General features: G+C 45.9%; 1 protein-coding gene across 1 annotated transcript in view; it reads right to left on the reverse strand.

The window, feature by feature from the left end:
- HCK (HCK proto-oncogene, Src family tyrosine kinase) overlaps positions 1-1863 on the reverse strand; it is a 48313-nt gene extending 46450 nt beyond the window's left edge. The window contains exon 1 of the mRNA XM_055435324.2: positions 1574-1863. The gene's annotated coding sequence lies outside the window, so the exon portion shown is untranslated. The remainder of the gene's footprint in view (positions 1-1573) is intronic.
- Positions 1864-18376: the final 16513 nt, after the last annotated feature.

Consider the following 18376-nt stretch of genomic DNA (forward strand, 5'->3'; position numbering starts at 1 on the left):
CTGATATCTTTCGAGGCCTTTCTCTGTGCTGGCCAAAGTGGTTCTCAAAGTGTGGCCCTTGAACCAGCAGCAACAGCATCACCAGGGAATAAAAATTCTTGGGGTCCTGTGCCAGACCTATTGAATCACAAACTCTGGGGTCAAGACCCAAAAATCTGTGTTTTAACAAGCTTTCCAAGTGATTCTTATGTATTGTTTAAGTTTGAGAACCACTAGGCTAGACTGTAATAGCTATGACCATTTTTAATGGATATTAAGCAGGTAGACCTGTTAGGCAATAAGCAGTTAGACCTGTCAGTAACTTAATCTAATCTTCAAAACAACCCTGTGGGGACTTCCCTGGTGGTCCAATGGCTAAGACTCTGAGCTCCCGATGCAGGGGGCATGCGTTTGATCCTTGGTCAGGGAACTAGATCCCACATGCTGCAACTAAGACCCAGCGTGGACAAATAAATAAATAAATACATTTTTAAAAAGATCCTCTGAGGTAGCCATTATTTCAAATATCCCCATTCTACAGTTGTGGAAACGGAGGCACAGAATGGCCACATCCTCTGCCGAAGGTCCAACAGGCAGGTTGCCCACCCCAAACCCCTTACTAGCCACTGCACTAAACTGTCACTTGAGTGCATGCTCAGTCGCTTCAGTTGTGTCCAACTCTGTGCGATCCAATGGACTGTAGCCTTCCAGGCTCCTCTGTCCATGTGATTCTCCAGGCAAGAATACTGGAGTGGGTTGCCATGCCCTCCTCCACCCTCTTCCAGGGATCTTCCTGATCCAGGGAGCAAACCCAAGGCTCCTGTCTCCTGCACTGGAGGTAGTTCTTTACCACTAGCGCCACCTGGGAAGCCCAAACTCACTTACATGACCTCTAATATACTCTATCACATCGCAGTCTTGGAAGACAGACCTAATAGCCCTCTTTGACAGATGAAGAAACTGGAATTTAAAGAGGGAGCGTCAGTGACTTGTCCAAGGTCTCACAGGAGGAAAGTGAGGGGCGAGGCGTCCTCCTGTGGTCTGTCCAGGAGGTTTCAGGGTCCGACCTAGACAGCCTGGGGATCAGGGCGCAGCTGGGAGGAGGAGGGAGCCCAGCGAGCGAACCGACCCAGCTGCAGCCGTGCCTGGGTGTGGCTCGCGCTGTCACGCCTACGGCCAGCTGTCCCCTTCCCCACCATGGCTGCCAAGCCGCCGTGACCGTGACCGTCACCCAGCCCCAGCAGGAACCGTAAGGGCTTTTCCCCTCTCCGGTTCCTTGAAGCCCTTTTTTTTTTTTTGTCTCTTGCAGAAGAGGAACCTGGACGGCCCAGGGAAGTGGCGGCTCAGGCAGAAAGTCACCCTCCCGCGTTCCCAGGTTTGCAGCCGGGCCATTTGACTGTTCATCTGGACATCCTCCCCCGCGGGTCGGTCCCCGCATCCCACCGCCAGTCCACCGCTCCCCCGACGGTCCCTTTCCGCTGCGCCCCAGTCTACGCGGCTCACCACCCTGGGTGCCCTCAGCAGCCCGAAGACCCAACCGTCAGGCCGAGTTCGAGCGCCGGTGTCCCCTGACCCCCGGGTCCGGAGCACTCACCTGGGCGCCCGCTCCTCTTCCGGCGGGCAGCCCGGATCCTCGCAGCTCGAGCGCCCCCCCAGCTCGGCAGTCCCCGGGGTGCCGGGGCGCTCGAGACCTAGGGGAAGATGGACTGACTTTCAAGAAGAGGCTGGGGATGCGCTCCGAGGGGCTTCGGTGCCGTGCGTCTTTGGGGGCGGGGGCCTCTGGCGCTGGACTGTCTGCGTCCCCTTCCACTCGCCCCTAGGCCTCGGCGGTGCGTCCGGGCCGAAACCAGGGACTCGGTGGCGCCCACAGACCATCTGGGCGCCTTAGCCGCGCCCGGGGCGATGCTAACCCCGCCCCCAAGTGTCCTAAGCCCGCCCCGGAGATTCTGACCCCACCCCAGGGACTCCAGGCTCTGTCCCCACCTCCCAAGATCCTAATCCCCCTGCCTAAGGATTTTTTAAAACACCGCCCATCCATGGCTTCTGACCCTGCCTTCAGGAATCCTTTACCTCATCCCCGAAGGGCAATAACCCCGCCCCCAGGAATTTTAACCGGTCCTTCCAAGGTCTTAATCCCCAAATAAACTAACACGTCCTCCAACGTATTCTAATCTCGCCTTCCAGTGCCCTAACCCTGTTCCAAATGATTCCAAACCCCACCCTCCCGAGAACCCCAGCACCCCATCTTCTTCTCCTGAGATCTTAATTCTGCCCCAAAGGATTGTGAATCTCACCTATGAAGGAATTTTAACCTCGCCTACCAGAGGTTTCTATTTCTGCCCCCAGGATTTTAATCTGGCAAGTGAAGGATCCTAGTCTCTTTCATAAAAAGATTCTAACCCAGCCCTCAATATTTGTTACCCTAATCCTAGGGATTCTATTCTAATCTCTCTCCTGGGTGATCCCAATCTGTTCACATAGGATTTTAATCCACCTCTCCCCCCAGGATTCCAATCCAGCCCATTCAAAGATTCAACCCCTGCTTTCCAGGTTTCTTTCTGATACCACGTATCAAAGGATTCCAAACCGGTTCGGGAGGATCCTAACCCTACCTTCCTCATTCTCACAGGACTCTACCCCCCTCCCCCAAGCATTCCGATTCATTTCCCCACCATTCCAATCGCCTCCTTCTAGCCCAGTCCCCTCCCCAATGCCGCGTCCCAAGCCTTCCCGGACCTTCTGTGGTCTGCACTTTCCACTCCTCAGGCCCTGGCTATTCAAACTCCATGCAAAGTTTTTGCCCACAGGAACCAGCCTGACTCACTCCTGGCCAGTTTCCCGGTAGCTCAGAGGAGCTCAAAAATTGTGGGGGCAGTAAGTGGCACTGGAGGATACAGTTTGAGGCCGCAGATGAGTGAGAGGTGCCCAGGGCCAGACAAGGGCAGAGCCCATCTGCTCCTGGAAACGGACTGTCACCCTAAATCCTGCTGAACACGCCTCCAAAAATGCACAGAAACACTACGGGGTCTCTGTGGTCCCACCCACTACCAGCCAGTTCAGGCCCCCACCAGCTTTCATTCACTGGTTCATTCACTGTGCTGGGGCTGAGCTGCATAGGACTTTTCAACCTCAGCACTATCGATTGACGTTTGCGTGCCTGCTCAGTCACTCATTCTTGTTCTACTCTTTGTGATCCCATAGACTGTAGCCTGCCAGACTCCTCTGTCCATGGGATTATCCAGGCAAGAATACTGGGGTGGGTTGCCATTTCCTCCTCCAGGAGATCTTCCCCACCCAGGGGTGGAACCCGCAGACAGATTTTTTACCACGGAGCTACTTGGGCAGCCCCACTATTGACATTTAGGTCCTGAAATTCTTTGTTGTGGGGAGCTGTTCTGTGCATAGCAAGGGGTTGAACAGAATTCCCAGATGTCATCCACTCGATGCCAGTAGCAGCCCCATTGCCTCAGTTGTGATAGCCAAAAATGTTTCCGGACATGACCAAAGGTCCCCTGTGGTGGGGGGGATGGCAGGTGGTGATGGAGGGGGACAGAACCATGAATAAGAAAGATAATGACCCTGCTCTTATGTGTTTGGTTTATGTGCTTAAATACATGTATGGCCTTTTAAAAAGCAGATATTGTTTTAATTGTGTGTTTAATTTTCTTGGATAGTACTTCAATTTTGTACTTTTTTTTTCACTCCATCACTAGACACTATTTATATCTAGCCATGTTACTGAAGGTCATTGTCTATATACCCCATAGTCTATTTATCCATTCCACTAGTCACAGACACCCACATGCCACACAGCTTCACCCTACCATAAACAGTGCCACTGTGAACATCCTGATATGAGTCCCCTTATGAACCTATATGAGCATTTTATTAAGACTTGGCTTTGCCAAGAATGACAGAAACTTACCAAATGGCTGCTGCTTGGATTCCTCTCCACCATTTCCCCATATCTTGACTGTACCTTAGGTATCGTCTGCTGGTCTTAATTTGAGTCCCACAGAAGTAGACCCTAGACACAGATTAAAGTGAAAGTTGGTTATTTAGAAGATTCAGAAAACTCAGGTAAAGGAGTGGGTGAATGAGAAGGGAAAAAAGCCACTCAAGAAAGCATTACCAAGCAAGTTCCAATTGGGGGCTCCTGGAGCTCAATCTAGCCTGGGGAGTAAACCCACACAGAGTTATCCCACCTGAGACATGAGGTAGTCTGGGCATTTATACACCGGCTCCTGTCAGACATTGGATGAGGGCTGCTCCTGCTGCTATTTAGTCACTGCATAGTGTCTGACTCTCTGCAACCCCATGGCTGCACCGGGTGGGGCCGGATATTAATCCTCCAACATTTCTGGCCTGCCCCATGCATGCTCCCGTCACCAGAGAGAGCCTCTAAGAAGAAAGATGCAGGTTCTGGGGATGTTAGAGTGTAATTGCCAGCATCAGCTACATCTTCTGTGTTTGCCATTCTGATGGCAATCGACCACTGATAGCGGAAACATTCTCCTGTTAATAGCCAATTTCCCTAATCTCTTTTTTTTTTGCTATTAAAGTAATGCTGCAATGAAAATCATGTATGTGTTCCCAAAGCCGCTATCAACTTTACTGCAGCATAATTTTATAAATAAAATGCGCCATTTAAAATACTCAGCTTGGTGAGTTTTGGCAACTGTAGACATCCATGTAACTACCACACTAATCAAGATATAAAGCATTTTTATCACTCCAAGAGTTCCCTTATAGCCTGATACATTCAACTTCCCCACTCATTTCCTAAAGTAACAATTGTTTGGCTTGTTGTCACTATAGATTAACTTTGTCTTTTCTACAATTTCACATAAATGCAATCATACAATATATTTCTTTTTGTGAGTAAAATGGGCCTTCATTTTACTCACATATTGCTTTTAAGAGTTTCCACGTTGTTTCATATTCTAGTATGTTTTCCTTTTACTGTGCTGAGTAGTATTCCATAGTACAAATGTATCACTATTTGTTCGTTCATTTACTTGCTGGTGAATATTTGGGTTGCTTCTGTTACATGAATAAAGCTGCTCTGAACATTCATGTACAAGTCCTGGCATGGATACATTTTCATGTCTCTTGGTTAAATGGTTTGGACTGGAATTGCTGGATCATATAGCAAGTGCACATTTAACTATGCTTCCCACTAGGTGACTCAGACAGTAAAGAATCCACCTGAAATGCAGGAGACCCGGGTTTGATCCTTGGGTCGGTAACTTTATAATACAAAACTAAAGTGGTTTTCAAAGTAATTATACCACCTTGCATTCCCACCAGTGATGGGAATCACTATGGTTTCCAGTTTTATCATGTCCTTGTCAATTTTGTATTGTTGTTCTTTGTAATTAAAAAAATATTTCCCCTCTAACTCATATTAGCATGAAAGAACATTGATACAATTACAAATTTTATCCCAAAACACTGCCTTACTAGTATTTGGGATAGCAAACATTTTGTCTACTCAGGCATTCATTCTTTCATTGTCATGGGGAATATAGGTGACCAGAAGAAATGGTGCTAAATGCTGCATCTTTGGAGTCAGACTAGAGTTCAAACCCTGACACTACCATTTATCAGCTCAGTGATCTTGCACATACTGAGTCACCTCTCGGAGCCCGTCTCCTCATCTGTCAAGTGGGAATAGTAATAGTATTTACATCCGTGAATCATTGTAAGAGTCAACTGACATCTTATGTCTGAGGATGGTAAGGATTATAAGAAAAATACAGCAAAGCCAGCGGTAAGGTAGCAGGGGTGGGGAAGGAGTGATGGTGTGACCCAAGAAAGCCCTCCCTGAAGAGGGAGCATGTATGCAGGTACCTGCTGAATTGGGGGAGTGAGTAATGGAATAGTCTGGGGAAATGTGTTCCAGGCGGAAGGAATAGTAATGGCTAAGGTCCTGAGGTTGAGGTATGATCCCTACAAATGCGTGGAGTGTGGGAAGGCCTTCTGGTGGAGCTCAAGCCTGTCATCCACGCTAGAGAGAAGCAAGTGAAGTGATGTGGAAAGGCCTTCAGTCACAGCTCATGTCTCACTCAGAATCAAAGTGTTCATACTGGGGGAAGCCCTGTTGGTGTGACAGATGTGGGACGACTCCGCACACTTGTGTCGTTCCACACTTAGAGTCAAACCTCTAAGAACTCTTTCTGGGGAAAGACTTCTGCATGTAACCCCTGAGGAAAATCTTTTGCCAAGGAAGCATCTTACTCAGAATCTGATCATTCATACCAAAGAGAAATCCCCTCATTTTTCTTCCCTGTGAGAAAACCTACTTGCAGGATATCAGTTGTCATCTAAAGAATCGTGTTAGAAATGGAGTCAGCCTAGAAACTTATTCTGTATCTGAAAATTCACGCGGGAGAGTGAGCCAATCTTTATTGTGCACTCAGCAAAGCCTTCAGGCATATCTTCATCCTCAGTTTACACTGCAAAATTATCTCAGGGATATTTAAACAAAAGAGGAAGAGACATGGAAGAGAAGAAATGCAAACACAGCTTTCAGATTTCCATGACGAACCTGTGGCAGTTTGTCATCCCTTAGTTTATCTGAGGTGAGAGGAGTGTTGTTGCAGAGATCAGAGGACCTTGTTACTTTTGTTTATTTTGTATACACATGCCCTGCTGTCCACTGTCAGAGGAGAGTTAAACAGTTGAGGGTGCATCTGAAAAGATTTATTGAAAGCCACCTTTGCTTCCCTAGTAGCTCAGACAGTAAAGCATCCGCCTGCAATGCAGGAGACCTGGGTTCGATCCCTGATCGGGAAGATCCTCTGGAGCAGGAACTGGCAACCCACTCCAGTATTCTTGCCTGGAGAATTTCATGGACAGAGGAGCCTGGCAGGCTATAGTCCATGGAGTTGCAAAGAGTTGGACACGACTGAGCAGCTAACACACAAGGTCCTGAGGTGCAACTGTACTTGATATGTTTAAGGAACACAAGGAAGTCAGTGTAGTTGGAACAGAACGGGCACAGAAGAGGATGATGGATAGGATGTTGGAGAGGGTGTGAGGTCAGACTGTAAGGCCATGAACATCCTGATATTAAACTTTAATTGACACAAGATGGGAGCAATTGAAGGGTTCTGAGCAGAGGAATAAGCCATAACTGGCTTGTATTTTAATGGGATCTCTCTGGCTGCTGGGAGGAGAATGAATTAGAGGGGCCAGGGGGAAGCAGGGAATCCAATCAGCAGGCTGAGGCTATGCTCCAAAGGCGAGATGATGGTGGCACGTGCCAGGGTAGTTGCAATCGACAGTTGTAGATCTTTGCTCATTTTCAGATGCCTTAAACTTCATGGATATGCACAAGAAAAGTCATTGTAGCACCACTTTTTACCAGGAAAGAATTGGAAATAAGCTAAATGCCTGTCTTTTGAGGACTGGGAAAAAATGATAATACAATAATGGAGTGCCCAGCAGTTGTCAAAGAAATAATGATGTTTAAAAACTAATTGTCTTTCTATACACTGGCAATGAACAAACTGAAAATAAAGCTAAGAAAACAATTTCACTTACAACATTAATGAAAAGAATAAAATACTTGGGAATCAATTTAAAAAAAGAAGTGCAAGATACTTGGAAAACCAAGAAACATTCTTGAAAGAAGCTTAATAAGACCTAAATAAAGTCATCTCATGGGATGGAAAAGACATCCTTTTGTGGACTAGAAGACTTAATATTAAGATGGTGATACTCCCCCAAATGGTCAATCAAATCCCTATCAAAACCCCAGCTATCTTAAAAAAAATAAAAATAGACAAGTTCATCCTAAAATTTGCATAGAAATGCAAGGAACCCAGAAGCCAAAACAATCTTGAAAAAGTAAACACTGAAGGACTCACTCTTTTTAATTGAAAACTTAACTACAGTAATCAAGATAGTGTGATTACTGGCATAAAGGTAGACATATAGATCAATGGAACAGAATTAAGAGTCCAAAAGTAAATCCTCACATTGACTGCCAATTGATTTTCAACAAGGGTGCTGAGACAATTCAATGGGAAGAAAGAATATTCTTTTCAACAAACGGTTTTGGAACAATTGGATATCCCCATGCAAAATAATTAAGTTGAATCCCTACCTCACACCACCCACAAAATTTAGTTCAAAATGGATCACAGACCTAAGTGTATGAGCCAAAACTGTAAAACTCTTAGAATTAAATCTTCACAACCTTAGGTTAGGCAAAGAAATCTTAGATGTGGCATAAGTGATAAAAGAACAAATAGATAAACTGGACTTCATCAAAAGTAAAAACCTGTACTGCAAATGATACAATCAAGAAGATGAAAAGACAACCCACAGAAAGGGAGAAAATATTTGCAAGTCATACATCTGATAAGGTACTGGTGGCCTAAATATTTAAGCAACATAATTCAATAATAAAAATACAACATACTTGAAAAGTGGGCAAAAGATCTAAATAGATATTTCTCCAAAGAAGCTATACAAGTAGCTAATAAGCATAAAAACACTTAGTAACATTAGCCATTAGGGAACTACAAATTAAACCACAATGAGATACCATTTCACATCCATTAGAATGGCTAATAAGAATAAACATAATAAATAAAATAAAATATATAATAAATATATATAAATTATATTAATAAATATATATATAAATTATATTAATAAATATAATCAAATAAACATAATAGCAACAGTTGGTAAGACCACGAAGAAATTAGAATCTTCACATATCATGGTGGAAATGTAAAACGGTGCAGCCCCTTTGAAAAGTGGTGTGGCAGATCCTTAAAAAGTTAACATGGAGTTACCATGTAACCCACTTCCAGGGTGTCTACCCAAAAGTATTGAAATGTATGTCTACACCAAAATTTGTAAATGAAATTTTCATAGCAGCATTATTCATAATAGCCAAAGTGGAAACAACTCTGATGTCCGTCAGTGGATAAATAAAATGTGCTTTATCCATTCCATGGACTACTATTTGACAACAGCATGGCATGAAGTATTGAAACATGCTACAACATGAACTTTGAATATTTGTTAAATGAAAGAAGTTGGTCACAAAATATCGCACATTGTATAATTCCATTTCCATGAAATATCCAAAACAGGCAAATATACAGAAACAGAAAGTAGGTTAGTGATTGTCTAGGGCGGGGGTGGAGAGAAGCAAGGACTGGCTGCTGACCGGTACAGGGCTTTTTGTGGGGGGAGTGGGCAATGAAAATGTCTTAAAATTGATCGCAGTAATGGCTGCACAAGGCTGAGAACATATGAAACATATGTACATTTGAAACATATGAAACATATGTACATTATGAGAACATATGTACATTTAAATGGATGACTATGTAGATTATAATTCAATATTACTTTTTTAAAATGAAGCAAGTTCTATGTACTAATAGGGAACAAGTGTGTAAGTGGAGGGGAGCGAGGTGCACAACAGCTTCTATTAGAATCCCAGGGACAGGGGAGCCTGGTGGGCTTCCATCTATGGGGTCACACAGAGTCGGACACGACTGAAGTGACTTAGCAGCAGCAGCTGCAGAACAAGAAAACAAAGATATGGGAATTTACCAGCACATGCCTGGGCTGAGTCAGGAAGGGCACAAATAAGAAACAGCCCCTGTGGTTTCTTCCAGGGAAGGGAACCATGTAGCTGGATGAGAGAGGAGAGAGGGGGGCTTATTGGTCCTAGTATACCCTTGGTACTCTCGAATTTTGAACCAGCTGAATATATTAATTATTCAAAAAATTATATTAATTATTCAAAAATAAAGTCATTTAAAATATCAAAGACTTCATGGACAAGATAGAATTGGGGCTGGGTAGGATTTTTAGGGGATGAAGAGTCCCAAAACGTTCTGTCTGTGCACTTGACACTGGGACCAGCAGTGTAGGAATAATGGAAGCAAAGGCACTGAGAATGGACTGACCGCTTCTCAGGAGCTGGGACTCTGGTCAAGTTACTCAACTCCTCTCTGTCCATGCTTCTTCATCTGTGAAGTGGGATGGTAAGAATGCTTACGTCACCAGGTCATTGAATCACTGCATGTCAAGCTCATTACTGTGCCCTCACTTACATCATCTCATTTAATCTCTTTGAAGCAAGGACGATTATAAGAGGATGGCTCAGAGAGGTAAAGACACTTGTCCAAGGTCACACAGCCAAGAACAAGTTCAAACCCAGGTCTCTGAGCCTCCAGTGTGCCTCCAAAAGCTGTGCTTGTAACAACTACACAAACTTAGTAACTGTGTCCTGCAGACTGAGAAACAGAGATATGCTGATGGCAGGACATGACACAGGGCTCAGGCTTCACTTTACAGAGGGTCAGAGGTCTGCTCTTTCAAAAATATATTTTCCTATTTCCAGGAATATTTGCATTTTATTTATTCCAAATTCTTTGAGAACTGCTGATTGTTCTACATTCAAAGCAGGATAGGGGATGGGGAAGAGAGCCACAATGATTATTTCAGGGCCCAGATGTTTCCCCTTTTAGTTGCCAAGTAGCCAGTGTTCATTTCACAGCTACACCCTCCCAGGCAGGAGGTCACTGTTGCCCTCATTTTCCAAGGGAGGCAAATGAAAATCTGAGAAGGTTAGCCCATGAGAACCTCACAATAGCCCCTAGCAGGTCCTTGACCTCTCTTCTTAAAAAACTCCTCCAGTCTTCATCTTCTCTAGCTGCCCCCGTCAAGCCCACCTCCGCCCCTGCCCTGGCTTATTTTTCTCCAGCTGCCCCCGTCAAGCCTACCTCCGCCCCTGCCCTGGCTTATTTTTCTCCAGAGAACTTGTCACCACCAGGCACTCTAATACATATGTATGTTAACCTGTTTGTTGTCTATCTCTTCTACATTTTTTTTGGCATGTCCCATGCAAATACTATTCATGTACACTGTTTTACAGATGGAGAAATTGAATGAATGAAACAAATACAGTCTCATGTAATGACAGTGTGAATGACTGTAAATGACAGTGCCCAGGATCCAAACCCATTCATTGATTAATTCTATTAATATTTATTAAGGGCTTACTATCTGTAGTTTCCAGGCTTTTCTTTACATATTTACAAACAAATATAGGTAGGTGGTTTGAAGCTCAACATTCAGAAAATGAAGATTATGGCATCTGGTCCCATCACTTCATGGGAAATAGATGGGGAAACAGTGTCAGACTTTATTTTTTGGGGCTCCAAAATCACTGCAGATGCTGATTGCAGCCAGGAAATTAAAAGACGCTTACTCTTTGGAAGGAAAGTTATGACCAACCTAGATAGCACATTAAAAAGCAGAGACATTACTTTGCCAACCAAGGTCCGTCTAGTCAAGGCTATGGTTTTTACCATGGTGATGTATGGATGTGAGAGTTGGACTGTGAAGAAAGCTGATCGCCGAAGAATTGATGCTTTTGAACTGTGGTGCTGGAGAAGACTCTTGAGAGTCCCTCGGACTGCAAGGAGATCCAACCAGTCCATTGTAAAGGAGATCAATCCTGGGTGTTCATTGGAAGGACTGATGCTAAAGCTGAAACTCCAATACTTTGGCCACCTCATGTGAAGAGTTGACTCACTGGAAAAGAGTCTGATGCTAGGAGGGATTGGGGGTGGGAGGAGACGGGGACGACAGAGAATGAGATGGGTGGATGGCATCACCGACTCAATGGACATGAGTTTGAGTGAACTCCGGGAATTGGTGATGGACAGGGAGGCCTGGCATGCTGTGATTCATGGGGTCACAAAGAGTCGGACACGACTGAGCGACTGAACTGAACTGATAGGTAGGTGGCACAGTGGTAAAGAAACCGCCTACCTAAGCCAAAGCTGCAGGCAATGTGGATTCTATCCCTGGGTGGGAAATATTCCCTGGAAGAGGAAAAGGTAATGCACTCCAGTATTCTTGCCTGGAGAATTCCATGGACAGAGGAGCCTGGCAGGCTAGAGTCCACAGGGTCATAAAGAGTCAGCCACCACTGAGTGACTGAGCATGCACACACACATAGGTAAAAAAAATAACCATGTTATATTTTAAAAAATGAATGTACTCTCTGTACTATTCTACAAGCTTGTTTTAGGGCTCTCTCTATGTTAATTCACCTGAGCAAGGCTGGGGCTCCTGTCCTTTAATCTCTCCGAAAGCAGCCAGGAGCTGGGAGGACAAAAATTTACAAGATAGTCTTGGCCCTCAAGCAATTCAGTTAGGGAGACAGAAACTTAGACCAATAACCTAGACACAGAAGTGGAAAATTCTGTGGTAGAGAGGCACATGACACTGTAGAACCAAGTAGGAGGGACACTGGCCCAGCCTGTGGTGCATCACGGAGAACTTCTTGGAGAAGGTGATCCTTTGAGGTTTAAAGGATAACAGTGGAAGGTCGTGGCAAAGGGTCCTCCAGATAGAAACTACAGCCTTTCAAAGACAGGAGCCTGGCCTGTTTGAGGAACCACAAATCTTTTTGTTGGTGTCTGAAGCCCTAGGCAAGAGAAGGCACATCCAGAGGCTGGAGATGGCAGCAGCAGCAGCGGATAAGGAGCTGGGACTTTCTCACGAGGGTGACCAGGGAGATTGCCTTATGGGTGTCTTGGAAGCTCACCTCCCCCAGGTACCACCCTAGCGGCAGCCGACCTCCTGCTCAGGGGTGTGGCGGAGCAGAACGGGGACGGGGGTGGTGGGGGTGTCCACGGAGTTGTTTTTCTGCCTCCAGCTGCGTGGCCACCTCCAGCTGATGGATCTCCCCCGGGGAGGAGGGGTAGGGGACAGTTCGGTTTCACAACCCTACTCCCTTCCCCCCGTGTCTCCGGAGGCCAACAAAAGAGGAAGCGCTACGCGGACTTCCTCCTGGGTCAGGGTGCGCCGCAGCCCAGGGGGGTCCTTCGGGAGGGCGGGGGGATGGGCGGGGCAGAGCAGGACCTGCCCGCCAACCCGCGCTCAGCCTGGTCTAGCCCCGCCCCCTTCACTGGGTGGCCGAGCTCTCGCTGGGTGAGCCCAGGCCTGGAGCCCGGAGAGCGGGTTCGCCTCCCGGCAGTCCTAACTCACTATTCCTAAAAAAGACCTCCTTCCTGAGACTCACATCTTGAATGAGAGGGCGCATCCTACCCAGCAATTTAAAACTGAAGCGTTGTGTATGAATTAACATGGAGAGAGCCCCAATATATGCTTTCAGAATAGTATAGAGAGCATATTCATTAAAAAACAAAAACAAACGGGAAACACATTGTTTTGTGTCTACCTGTATACACAGCCGGCAAGAACAGAGATAGTCCTGAAGAAAAAAGTAACACGGGACCAGAATGAGGTGGTGACCTTTCCTCTATTTTTTAAAACTAGACTGTATTTGTTTTTATTTGTGTAATTAAAATAATAATAAGTGAGAGGATTGGTATGTATGGTTATGGAGGGTCCTTTCCCTAAAGTTTCTTATTCCGAAACTTCCCCCAAATACATCAAAACTGAAAGACTTTTACAACAAACCCCTATACTCACCACCTGCATCTACCATGAACATTCTACTTGCTTTATCACATGTCTATCCATCTAGCTGTACATCAGTTCATCTTTAAAGAATATTTCAGAGTGAATTAGTTCAATGTTTGCTTACAAATTTTTTATGTAAAATATATGTACAACAAACTGCATAATATTAAGTGTTCATTTGCTGAATTTTTGCAAATGGATTGTACATTTATATAAATTCAACCACATTAAAATAGACATTGCCATCAATCCTGAAAGTTCCCCTTTGTCCTATTCTAATTGCCAGCATTCTATGAGTCAGCCTTTCGCACAGGGCCAGGTATATAGTAAGTGCTCAATAAATGTTGGTTGAAGGATGAATGTGCACATGGCTTTCTCCCCTGAGGGCAGGATCATGTCTATTTTTTTTCTTGTACTCCCCACAGAATGGAAACACAGTATAACTCAGATGGTAAAAAATCTGCCTGCAATGCAGGAGACCTGGGTTAGATCCCTGGTCAGGAAGACGCCCTGGAGAAGGGAAAGGCTACCCATTCCAGTATTCTTGCCTGGAGAATTTCATGGACAGAGGAGCCTGGCAGGTTACGGTCTAAGGGGTCGCAGAGAGTCAGATATGATCAACATACTTACCTACCTTACTAGATGCTTAATAAAGACTATTGACTGTACTATTTACACATTGCTGTGTAACAAATTGCCCCTAAATTTAACAGCTTAAAACATTATAAACAGTTACCTCACACAGTTTCTGTGGTCAGGAATCTGGAAGCAGCTTAGCTTAGTGGCTCTGGCTTGGGGTCTCTCTGAAACAGGCAAAGTAAACCTGGTCTACAGTCAAATGAAGGATTGACTGGGGCTGAAGAGCCATTTCCAGGATGATTCACTCATACAACTGTTGGCAGGAAGCCCAGAAGCTAACTATGTGAACCCCCCATAAGGTTGCCTGAGTGTGTGTATGACATGGTGGCTGGCTTCCCCTAGAGCAAGTGATTGGAGAGAGGAGGTGATGCATCACACTGGTCACACAGGTCATCTCCATTCCATGTGGGAGTGGGCCACACAAGAGCAGGAATGCCAGGAGGTGAGACTACTTGGGGGCTTCTTGGAGAAGGAAGTCATTATGAATATGGATTCAGATTCTCTGAGCTCTTGCTTTGTGTTGGATGTTGTGTTGGGCTCCAGGAAGGAGTAAAAGTCACAACCAGTTCTTCCCATCCCCCTCACAAGGTCAAGATCTGTGTGTGTGTGTGTGTGTGTGTGTTTTGGAGATGGAGATGGGGAGGTCATTGAAACACGTGGGGTTGTAGAGTATGATAAATACTGCAATAACAGGTTTTTAATTGTTTTTCTGTAATTCATATTCATGGCACAATATCTAAGATACATCATGAAAAGAGTTTCTTTTCCTCCATAGTTTACAACTGTATGTTCCTCCAGCTCAGAGACAACAACTATTACTTGTTTTGTATATCCTTCCAAAACTGTATTCCACGTGGAGACAGACACAAAGACATTCTCTGCCCTCTTTAAAGAAAAGGATAGCACCATCCAAAGTGCATTATTCTGCATCTTGCTTTTCTTTTTTCCACTTACTTTATCCTGGAAACAATTCCACATCAGTACACAGAGAGAGCTGGGCTTCCCTGGTAGCTCAGCGGTAAAGAATCTGCCTACCAATGCAGGAGACACAAGTTTGATCCCTGGGCTGGGAAAGAAATGGGAGGAAATGGCAACCCACTCCAGTATTCGTTCCTGGGAAATCCCATGGACCGAGGAGCCTGGCAGGAGGTCGCAAAGAGTCGGACATGACTGAGCAACTAAACAACAACACGGAGAGCTACTTCGTTCTTGTTTATGGCTGCATGGTATTCTGTTGTCTGCACGAGTTTATTTAACCAGTTCTCTGTCACTGAACATTTGATTTATTTCTAATCTCTTGTCCTTAGAAGCAAAGCTGCAGTTGTATATTCCTTGTATATTCATCATTTCCATTTTGTGAGTATGAATGCAGGAGACATTCCTGGCAGTGAAACTGTTGCATCAAAGGGGTGTGCATTTACAATATTGATAGATATTGTTAAGTAAGTTTTATACCAACTCGCCCTCCCACCCAAAACGTGTGAGTGCCTGTTTCCTCACACCTACCCACACTGTAAGTTGTCAAACTTTCCAAACTTTGCCAATCTAGTAACTGAAAAAAAAAAAATGACTTCTCAATGCAGTTTTAATTTGCATTTTTCTTATTAGAGTGAGGTTGAACATTGTGTCACAAGTTTCAGAACCAATTATCTTTTCTGTGAACTGAAAAAAATAATTTGCCTATTTTTCTGTTGGGCTATGGGTCCTTCTTATTTATTTGAATGTTCTCTTTATACATCAAAGGCACTGTCTGCGTGATAAGCTTCAAAAATAATGTTTTGGAACACGTTGCTTTGAGACAGAAATGAGAAGTTTCTACCCCATGAGCTGCCAGGCTCTTCTGTCCGTGGAATTTCCCAGACAAGAATACTGAATGGGTTGCTGTTTCCTTCTCCAGGAGATCTTCCTGACCCAGGGATCAAACCTGGGTCTCCTGCATTGCAGGCAGATTCTTTGCTGTCTGAGCCACCAGGAAAGCCTGAAGTTTCTAGAGGTCACATCATTTTCTGTGCATCACTACAGGGCCACCTAAGGGTTAAGGGAGCAGCTATGCCATGTAATGTTCTAGAAGGTGATGCTAAGACCTGGTGGTGGGGTTGCGGGGAGAGGAGTGGGCTAGGAGGCAGTTGTGAGCCCTTGTCCTAGATGGAAAGAACTGTCTCAGAAGATAGCAAGCTCCCCAAGGCAAGAAGTAGACAAGACAGCCTGGCTTGGCTCTAAGACATTTTGCCCTTCATCTGGAATGTCTGTGAATAGACAAGTCAGAAATGGGAGGACACAACAGTGCGTGCGTATGTGGTAAGTCGCTTCATTCATGTCCAACTCTTTGTGACACCATGGACTGTAGCCCACCAGGCTCCTCTGTCCATGGGATTCTTCAGGCAAAAAGATTGGAGTGGGTTGCCATACCCTCTCTAGGACACAGCAGTGGGGCTCTCAATTTCTGATCATTTGCTGGTCACTGCATCTGGAACATTCATAGCAATATAAACTCGTTAGAGTGGAAGCCCCATGAGGCCAATGTTCAAGTGCTAAATAAACAGTTGTGAAGAATGAAGGAAGGAAGGGGTGGGTGATTCTAATCAAAGGATATGAGATATTATTGTCTCTCAGCTGATAGGAAGCCCTATTCCCTTCCCTCCTTCTTTGAACCTGCCCTCCCTTCTTCCTTCCTCTTACCGCATCTGAGCCAGTTCTTAGCATCTCTTCTCTGGTCCTTGTCCTAGTCCTCTCCCTAGGGCCCCAGGGCCCAGGTTTTTCTCCCCTCCAAGCAGCTAGATTCATTTTGAGAAAATGCAAGCCCATTAGCTCACTCACCAATGCCTATACTTCCCAGCCTGCCCTTCGAGGGCCATCTCAGCCTGTCCACTTCTCTGACTTCCTTCCCTACAAGCCCTGCCCCTCACTGCACATACCCCATGTACCTCCCAAGTAAATCATGGTCACATTGATTAAGCACTTACTAGATGCTTTTGGGGTTTTCCTGATAGCTCAACTGGTAAAGAATCTGCCTGCAATGCAGGAGAACCCCAGTTCGATTCCTGGGTTGGAAAGATCCCCTGGAGAAGGGAATGGCACCCCACTCCAGTATTCTTGCCTAGAGAATTCCATGGACAGAGGAGCCTGGCGGGCTGCAGTCCCGGGGGTCGCATAGAGTCAGACACGACTGAGCGAGCGAGAGCAGCAGCAGGTGCTCTTCATGCGGATTATCTTGTTCACGCCTCACAGCACTCTATGAGACCTGTGAGGCCAATGCTATTCTTGCCCCACGTTATAGATGAGGAGAACAAGACCTTTAGGGGCTCACCCCAAGGTCACCCAACTGCAGATGACAGAGCTGGGGCTCAAAACCACAAGTCTGACCCTGGAGCCAGAGTGTTTAAGTGTCTCAGAGGGTGCCATGTTCCCCTGCCTACACTCATGCTGGGCCCACCTGAAGGGCTCTCCCTGCTCTTGTCAACCTGCCAAACCCCACTTGTCCTTCAAGGTCTCACTTGCAGGTCACCTCCTCCAAGAAGCTTTTTCCAGCTTCCCCAGAAAGAGCCGGTTTTTCACTCTTTGATTTTACAGTTGAGAATTTTGTGTAGTGCTAACTTGGGGACCATCAGGCTGGGAGCCCCCAGCAGGCAGAGATTATTCTGTACCTCCTTCTAGTGTCTAGCACAAGCCCTGACACAGAGTGGGTGCTCTCTAAATGACAGTGATTGAATGGCAGTGGCGGCAGAACTCCTGCCCAACATGCAGTTGCAAAGGATTGCTGGGAGTCTCCAGGGCCCCCAAGTGGGAGGGACTTCAGTGTCAGTGGCAGTTGGAGACATTTTCACTGCCCAGCACTCGTCCATGGGGCAGGAGTGTCCTCAGGGGATCCAGCTGGTCGGGGAGTTCCATCCTTACACCACCCCGACAGGTCTTTGGGAATCAGCTGTCCCTGCCCAGCGGGGTTTCCGGTCTTGCAGTGCCAGAACTGAACCATGATGGGAAGTGACCCTGGCAGGGTTTCTGAAGGCCACAGGAGGAAGTGTGGCCAGAGTCCCCATGCTCAGAGCCTGGGTCACTCCAGCCCTCGGAAACCAAAGAGTTACATGGCTTTAGTAAGAGGATAGTTCCGGGGTGGCTGGGGACTTCCTCAGGGTATGAGGGAAGTTGCTCCATCCTCAGAGCTGTGGGGTAAGAGCTGGCTCAGTGCCTCTTAGCAGTCCTGACTCTGTGCCAGGCTAGGACTGTGGCCAGTTTCCAAGCCTGATCCTCTTGCAAAGCTCTCGGGCCTTTAAGAGGGACC

This window comes from Moschus berezovskii, chromosome 15, assembly GCF_049115385.1.
Source record: "Moschus berezovskii isolate FMDL1 chromosome 15, NW_MosBer_1.0, whole genome shotgun sequence".
Classification (NCBI taxonomy): domain Eukaryota; kingdom Metazoa; phylum Chordata; class Mammalia; order Artiodactyla; family Moschidae; genus Moschus; species Moschus berezovskii.